This window comes from Aplysia californica, unplaced genomic scaffold (genome assembly GCF_000002075.1).
Source record: "Aplysia californica isolate F4 #8 unplaced genomic scaffold, AplCal3.0 scaffold00062, whole genome shotgun sequence".
Lineage (NCBI taxonomy): Eukaryota > Metazoa > Mollusca > Gastropoda > Aplysiida > Aplysiidae > Aplysia > Aplysia californica.
Window position 1 is genome coordinate 702,727 of NW_004797332.1, and position 7,500 is coordinate 710,226.

Consider the following 7,500-nt stretch of genomic DNA (forward strand, 5'->3'; position numbering starts at 1 on the left):
TAGTATTGTGATTATTATTATTATTGTTATTATTATTATCATTATTATTATTACTATCATTATTATTATTATTACTATTATTATCATTTTACTTATTACTCTCACCAGTGGCATCCTCCAAGCACCCAAAAGACGCCTTCATTGAACATAATGGGAAGGACTCACCTCACCCCTACCCCCCACCAGCCCCTCCCCCTCCTACAAACCAGCTTGTCTCATTTTTTAAAACACAAACCTGGCCCGGTTCTCTCTTACATGTTGAAGAGTTTGTACATACGGTATGTCAAAAGCAGAAAGAGTCGTTTAAAGAAAGAAAGAAAGAAAGAAAGAAAGAAAAAAGAAAGAAAGAAAAAAGAGAAAGAAAGCAAAGACTTATGGTCACTTTATGCACCAAAGTAAAAAAGCCTCCTTCTTAAACATGATATGCAAATCTGAGAATATATGGTAATTGATGTGTGTTATTGTACTGTCAGAAGTTTTACGTCTCTTGTTCCGGCCCCGATGAAGTGGGTTCATAAAATGTGTACATCCCCCCCCCCCCTCCTTTCCCCTTCTTTCCTCTCCTCCCACTACCTTCCACTAGAAGGGTTGAGTGAGATGTGTACAACAGAGCACTGCAGGTTAGGCGTTATAGGCCTTCTACGTGCATGTTCTAACATTTTAGGCTTATGGGATGTTTGTAAACATCTGAAACAGCCAGATGTCAACGTTTTTGCATTCCATTTTCCTTGTGTCGGTGCCGTTTTGTTGCTTGAGCCGTCATGTAGGCTACACGGGTAGTATGTAGGCTACACGGGTAGTATGTAGGCTACACGGGTAGCTTATTAACAATAGGCCTCGATTTGGGGGGAAAGCAGGGGGGGGAATATGCAATATGCGGGGGCGGTCAAACACCCAATAACTCCCCACCGTCATGAAAAATAATATAATTCATTATCAGACCAGCCCGGACTCCGGACTGACGTTTGCCAGCAGAAAGGGGGAAGGGGCATTTTGGAAAAGGTGGACACAGCAGAGACTAGATGTACTCACCTTTGATCTGCCGATGACCCGGAGCCTATTCCTTTCCAGAAAGTTTTTGTGGCACCGTTAGAAATATCTGGACATCGAACTTGCTTTGAAGTCAAGTTGTCCTACAAAGGCATAGAATCTAGAATTGTGGCACGATAAGTCTCTCCCAAATAAGCGCAACAAAACGTTGATCCCAGCCAGAGCTTTCTTTGAAAGCCGCATTACTTTGCTTCCTCTTGCCAAAACAGCAGTCAAGCATTACACATTTCCAAGGATAATAAAAAGGAACAGTACTTCTGCAGTTCTACTCTCATAAAAAAAAAAAACTGTGTCGATCAAAACTGTAGGCTACCGTGTAGATCTAATCTATGTATTGAAGAATGTCCTGAATTCAACAATAACAGCAGGTCTGTAGAACTCGCTGAGCGCTTTCTCAGTCAAGTTGAATTTATTACATAAACATAATGCGCCTTAGACTACAGAGAAAATTATCATAACAATAACAAGACAATGACGGTAAGGTACACGAACTCAAAGAGTCAAAGCAACGTACACACAACACATACAGATCTATGACACATCTGAACTTCGACGCTCCCCTCACAGTCCCAAACAAGTTCGCAAGCCAGTAATGAGGACACGGCGACATGCCAAAACTAGGGCCTAGATCCGAGTCGAGCACGGATTCATTTTGAACATTTGCCTATCCCAGCCCGACCCAACTGCGAGAACAAAAACACTCCAGCTCAAAACGAGATTCTTTTTCTTTTTTTTATAGAAAAGGCCCTTGAGTAGAAGCAAGGCAGAAAAGAACGAGATGGAAAAAAAATTCGATTATAAAGTGTTCACCTGTGCAGAAGTTTGACGACAATGACTGAGTGGCTGAGCTCTAGATAGGGGCGGAGCTAAATGGAGGTGTGTCGCTCTGTCAGATAAAGATCGTTTTCTCAGGTCGGTCCCCGGTCCATACAAACGTGGTTTTGTTGTTGCTGTTGCTACTACTGCTGTTGCTGCTGCAGTTGGGTTGTTGTTGTTTTTTGCCCATGTAGGCGTTTTACAACCTCATCGACACAATATTATTTAGGAGGCGGGCTTCGACCTTGCCCGCTAGGGCCAACCCAGGCTGAGCGGACAGAGAGAGAGAGAGAGAGAGAGAGAGAGAGAGAGAGAGAGAGAGAGAGAGAGAGAGAGAGAGAGATGGATACAACAACACAACAGAAAGACCAAGGGCGCTGCTCGATAAAAATTCTGCTCACTCGGAAAGCGACCTCTGGTCTCCCGCGTGCCACAACGAAACTCCTTGCCGCTACACCACAGATATAAGACGTCGGTGGACGAACGTGTTCTCTCGTGACTCGTGAGTTGTGACTGACGACCACGCGCTCACTGGCCAAGTACTCAGGGGTTGTTGTTTCTGGTTGTTTTGTGCGTTAGGTTTTTCGTTTGTTTTTGTTTGGTTTGTGTGTGTGTGTGGGGGGGGGGGGGGGTTCACTAGAACTTAGGTTTGTCTGCTTCGTTCCTTTAAAAAAGCATAGATCTACAATTTTAGGTTTAATGCAGTGCTTGCTAACAAGCCAGCGTTCACTTTTGCTAACTTAGAAAGACAGAAATGTGTGTACTGCCCACCTAGCAAGATATCTAAATAACGTTATTTCCAATCCAAGCATTAATTAATAGTACACGTCATTGTATCTGGGTGATCGCCAATGCCCACCAAAATTATTTAATCGCCCTCTCGTAGGCAATATCGCTCAAGTTGGCAAGCACTGTGTTAAATGAACGTTGTAATTGATGTCTAAATCAGAAAGAAATAGGTCAGGTAGAGGCCTAAAACGCAAAAAGGAGACACCCTGGGCCTAGGCAGTTTTGTAGCCGGATCATATAAACTGGAAATTGACTGTTTTTAGCTTTAGTAAGAGTTAAACCGAATTTGCAACACAATTAGGTCAAATAAGTGCCGAAGGTTATAAGGTGTTACATGAGAGTAACAAACCAACAGAAGGGAGAAGAAATAAGGACAATTGATGACGATGTTTGATAGGAAAGAGGGAGCAAACCCCCCCCCCCCCCCCCCAGAGCACCCGACAAATACGCATGGGAATTTCCAGACCAAGTTGACTCTATAAGCACCCAGAAGACCCAATACATGTATGTCCAATCACCAGCAAACCAAAGGTAATGTTGCAGCGCATTTTGAAACACCATACACAAATTCAAGAACACGAAGTTGTAATTTTAAAAAATTAAATCCATTTAGCTGTCTCATGCTAGAGACCCAAGTTCGATTCCCGTATGGGGAGGGTTTTTCTCCAGTATCTTGGCCTTCCTATTGGGATGTTGTATTCCTCTCACCCCGGAATGACCCTGACAGGCAAGGTCGAAAACTGCCTCTTGAAATTTTTTTTTCCCTTTTGGTAAGTATTTTTACGGCGCTCACAACTGCATAAGGTCATATGAGCGCGCGGGACACTAAACGTTTTCAGTTGGTAGGAAATTTTAAATTTTGCCCGTGTGGCGGCCGAAGCCTACTCTTATCGATTTTAGACCACCAAGGGTTCTTTAACGTGCGCAACTTGCACACGAAACCTCCAAATTTTTCGCCCTTGTCTGAGAAGGTTACGTGTAGATCTTTCCTACCAAAAGATCAGGAGTGTGGCTGGAAGACAGCAGTAAGAAGGAGCGAAGGAGTAGCAATAGAAAGGCTGCAGAAAGAGTCAGGAGCCCAGAAGAGGGGCAAAGGAGGTGAGGGGTGGGAGCAGAAAGAGGGGACGAAAGTAGACGACCGAACATTGCTAGAGAACAGGAAAGGAGGGGAAAGAAGACAATTTTAGAGAAGAAAATGTTTCGGTCGCTACCCGGATTTGAATCCAGGACCTTTGAACGGGAGGCCAACACCTTAACCTTTAGGCCACGAGAGCCCCCTTGCCTATTGAATGATCTTAATTGTGTTGATGAGAGCGTAAAAACGTGTACATTTTAAAAATGTATTTATTTATTTATTTTGCATGCAGCGATAAACAAATGCTCAAACGCTTGGTAAAATTTGAGACAACTCAAGACAGCCCACGTTCCACCAATACGTGACTTAAAGACCACATTCGGCGTAAGACGAAGCTTGCTATCATGAATATAAAACATAAACGACAGGCACAAGTATGCATATGAGTCCAAGATTTAGGAGCATGCCTTTTAAGGTCAAAGTGTATGATTCCAGAGTGACTCCACTTAATAATGAATCTGATTGAACTTTCCGACTAAAGAGATAAAAAATAAACCATTTTTTTTTGTAAGTGAAAAGGGCTTTATTTATGTTGCAAGCCAAACCATATTGCTGGAACATTCTTAAGCTGCGTTGCATGATTTTTCCTTGGCCACTCATTCGGGGTTACCCTCTCCAACTAAATAGTTTAATCATATTGTACTTGTACGTAAGGGTACATTTCTTTGGGAAGCTGAATAAAAGAAACTGTTGAAAAATATAAAACTATGGCCACTTGAAGCGACACGAGACCATTGTGAAAGAAGTGCTTAAAGGAAAGAGTTGGGGCAGGAGAGCCAGAGGAAGGCAAAGAATAACAAGATGGACGACATAAGAACATGGACTGACCTGGATATGGCAGAATAATGATGCAACGACAGCACGCGACCATGGAGGATGGAGGGTCATTGACACCTCCAGGTATACAGGTAAGTAAAGGTAAGCAGCCCATGAAAAAGAAATATCAACCATATTTACAGCAGTTGTGTCCCTTGATGAGGGAGACGAAGCGAAAGCGAAACGGACAGGCAGGCAGGCAGACAGACAGACATAATATACAAACACACACACACACACACACACACATACACACACACACACACACACACACACACACACACAAACACAAACACACACACATACACAAACAGACACACACAGACGCACACACACATATACACACATACACACATATACACACACACACATACACACACACAAAACCAGGATTACAAAAGTAACATATGTGATATGTGCCTTTTTAATAATAACTGCAAAACATTGCACGCGAGGCAACAGTAAAAAATCTCTTGAAAGAAAATCATATCGTCTCTTTTAAAATCAGCTTAAAACTCAAATATCCCAAATCAGTTTCGAGCACCAAACGTTTGAAGATAATACACAACAGCAATCATGCCAATCGCCACAATATTGTTATGTGTCTACGTTAAGTGTCGGTCCTGTCTACTCCAAGGATTCACTTGCAAACTGCTTGGCATGAACATTGTCTGGGGAGAAATGAAAAGGAATATTGTCAGCGTCAATCAACAATCGCCTTTGTCATCTTTCTTCCTTTCTTTCTTTCTTTCCCTTTTCTTGCTTTCTTTTTTTTCTTTCTTTCTTATTTTCTTTCTTCTTTCTATCTTTCTTTCTTTTTTTGAAATAATAAAAACTGTTATTAGAAAATTAAAGAAAAAGAGAGCATCCCAATCAGAACCATGGCCAGGGACAATGTCATTATACATAATAATAATAATATTCTAAAAATTGGAAAGGGGGGGGGGGACGTGGTCGTTTGTTCTGGTGATTGACGTTCGTTAGAGAAGGATCGACAGTATTTCCATTACAAAAGACAACGGAAACAAGAACTTACGTCAGGCTGCCTGCTTTATTTACTGTGTACCGGCATCTTTGATGTAACGGTTCAGTACTTCACTATCGCACGTAGAAGACCTGAGTTCGATTCCCTGGTGGGTACATTTTTATTGAGTATCTCGGTCTTTCTGCTGGGTGTTGTATCCCCCTCAGTCCGTATTGGCCCTGACAATCAGGATAAAAGCCTGCCTCCTAAATTATCTAAACGGTGTTGGAAAATTACGTTTTTTTTACTTACTCTACGCATTTGGTTCCACTTGGACAGACTTTCACTTGGCAAGGGTCAACGAAGCAAAAGATGGGAGGACAGAAGGCTGCCCTGCTTTCAGGAGCCTTTCTGATGGCCGGCTCATTGCCTGCGGAATTTTGGTACGGAATGGTTAGTATATATGCATAAAGTCTCTCCGCGACGGGGTTTTTTTCAACGCTTTTGCTCAAACCTTGGAGATAGCGGAGGGCTCTCGTATTCTAGAGGTTAAGGTGTTCGCCTCGCATTTAAAGGTCCGTGAAATTGTCTTCTCTAAAATGCTTTCTTTTTGCCTCCTTTCTTGCTCTCTGACAATGTTCTGTCATCTGCTTTCGTCTCCACTTTTTGCCCCCACACTCCTCACTTCCTTTGCCCTCTCCTCTGGACTCCTGACTCTTAGGGCAGCCTTTCTACTGCTACTCCTTGGCTCCTTCTTATTGACGTCTTTCAGCCACACTCCTGATCTTATGGTAGGCAAGATCTACACCTAGCCTTCTCGGATGATGGCGAAAAATCTCGGAGGTCCCGAGTGCAAGTTGAGCAATTTAGAGAGCCAGACCCAGCCCGTGAACAATTTCATCCTGGCTCGCGAGTCGACCCAGTTATTAATAAGGAATGGGGCTTCCAATGAGTTTATAATATATTAATTTTTAGAAATACAGTCTTGTAAAAGGGGGGGGGGGTCTATTACACTTTTACCTTCAGTAGAAACATTAGGCTGTAATGCTAGTGCAATGGTAGTAGATATGTTGGTTGTGGTGGTTGTCGTGGTTGTCGTGGTTGTCGTGGTTGTGGTGGTAGTGGTGGCAACGGTCGTGGTGGTTATGTGAATAATAATGATGTTATTTGATTATCAAACACACGACTATGAAGGAAAAAAAAACAAGTTTCAAAACGGAGGCAAAAACAGGGCCTCAATTGGATTTGAACCGTGGACTTTTGGGCGTTTACCTAAATGAATACAATATCCCACCCAGCCAGGCCATCAAACTTGCTAGAGACAGGAAGCTCTTTCTCCTATTGACGCCCTAGATGTACAAGAGGAGGGATAAAGTAAAGTAAGTAAGACCTAAATGATTTGTATCTTTATCACAGACCTAGTTCAATGGCGTCTCCAGTGAAGCGGTAAGGGGCTTCGCTGTCGCATGCAGACGACGAGTTTCATTCTTAGTTTCTTAGTGTTGGAAGAAATCTTATCTATCGAGTATCTCAGTCTTTCCGCTGGCGCTGGCCCTGACAGGGAGGGTAGAAACTTGCTTCCTAAAGGATCTAAATTGGATCGATGATGGTGAAAAAAAAAATCCACATTAAAAACAAACCTAGTTCATGAGCCTACATAGCTCTGTTTGTAACAACTAGAAACAGTCTCGGGCTAGGGCAGAGCAGACTAACCTGGGCCATAGCCCACAAGAGGAATATTTGGTAATTTTAGTGGACGATGGGGATCACCTGAGGAGTGGTAGGTGTACTTGATGACACGCTTTGAAATACGTGTAAACAGGTGGTATAAAAAAAATCTTAGCCTCTTATAGGTGGCAGAAGTGGGCGCTGGCTATAAAGAGTTAATAAAAGAGGTTGACACGTATTTGGCTAGGGCCAATGTAAACGG

General features: G+C 42.8%; 1 protein-coding gene and 1 long non-coding RNA gene across 2 annotated transcripts in view; both read right to left on the reverse strand.

Moving 5' to 3' along the window:
* The window catches only part of LOC101860241 (protocadherin gamma-B5), a 202,362-nt gene extending 200,794 nt beyond the window's left edge, over positions 1–1,568 (reverse strand). The window contains exon 1 of the mRNA XM_013079757.2: positions 1,033–1,568. The gene's annotated coding sequence lies outside the window, so the exon portion shown is untranslated. The remainder of the gene's footprint in view (positions 1–1,032) is intronic.
* A 3,439-nt stretch (positions 1,569–5,007) lies between these two features.
* LOC101860634 overlaps positions 5,008–7,500 on the reverse strand; it is a 3,318-nt gene continuing 825 nt past the window's right edge. Inside the window, exons 2-3 of the long non-coding RNA XR_220219.3 lie at positions 5,883–6,000; positions 5,008–5,277 (exon numbers count right to left, since the gene is read on the reverse strand). This is a non-coding gene — a long non-coding RNA (uncharacterized LOC101860634). The remainder of the gene's footprint in view (positions 5,278–5,882; positions 6,001–7,500) is intronic.